Source organism: Microtus ochrogaster, chromosome 16, assembly GCF_000317375.1.
Source record: "Microtus ochrogaster isolate Prairie Vole_2 chromosome 16, MicOch1.0, whole genome shotgun sequence".
Classification (NCBI taxonomy): domain Eukaryota; kingdom Metazoa; phylum Chordata; class Mammalia; order Rodentia; family Cricetidae; genus Microtus; species Microtus ochrogaster.
Window position 1 is genome coordinate 27,240,180 of NC_022018.1, and position 765 is coordinate 27,240,944.

General features: G+C 42.5%; 1 protein-coding gene across 1 annotated transcript in view; it reads right to left on the reverse strand.

Moving 5' to 3' along the window:
• The window catches only part of Itih2 (inter-alpha-trypsin inhibitor heavy chain 2), a 40,404-nt gene that overhangs the window by 10,689 nt on the left and 28,950 nt on the right, over window positions 1-765 (reverse strand). The window lies entirely within an intron of this gene.

The window sequence follows — 765 nt, forward strand, 5'->3', positions numbered from 1 at the left end:
TATATATATATACACACACACATGTGGGTGCACATTTGAGGGGAGATCAGGGGTTAACCTCGAGTGTCATTTCTTAGGAGCTCTCTATCGTGTGCTTTGAGACAGAGTCTCTCACTGGGACCTGGGAATGATTTAGGCAGAGCTGGCTGACCAGTAAACCCCAAGAATTCCCTTGTCTCTACCTCCTGGGTGCTGGAATTGCAAGTGCATGCCATCACACCCTGATTATTTAGGTGGGTGTTGGGTCTCGAAACAGGTCCTTGTGCTTGTAAGACAATCCTTTTAGAGACTCGGCCATTTCCCTAACCCATTTTCCTAACTAATTCATGTAGTTCTCCTGCTTCCCTGCTAAAAGTCCCCAGGAGCCAAAGCCCCAGCTAAAATAGTGTAGCGCTAAGAAAGAATGACTCCAGTGACTAAGTAATGCTCTCTTTCTTAAGCAAAATGCTTGTCTATTCTTTGCTTTCAATTAATATTAGAGAAAGGGGGTTTGTTTGGAGAGATGGCTCAACGGATGAGCATGCTTGCTGCTCTTGCAGAAAATTTGAGTTTGTGGTTCCCAATACCCAAACTGGCAGCTCACAACTGTTTGTAACTCCAGGTCCAGGGGATCTGATTGCCTCCTCTGGCCAGCATGGACACCAGCACATACATAGGATGCTCTTATACAGACACAATAAAAATAAATCTTAAAGAATGATTAGAGAAGTACATTGTCAAATGATAAATCATTAAAGACTTTTTTTTTTTTTTTTTTGTTTTTCG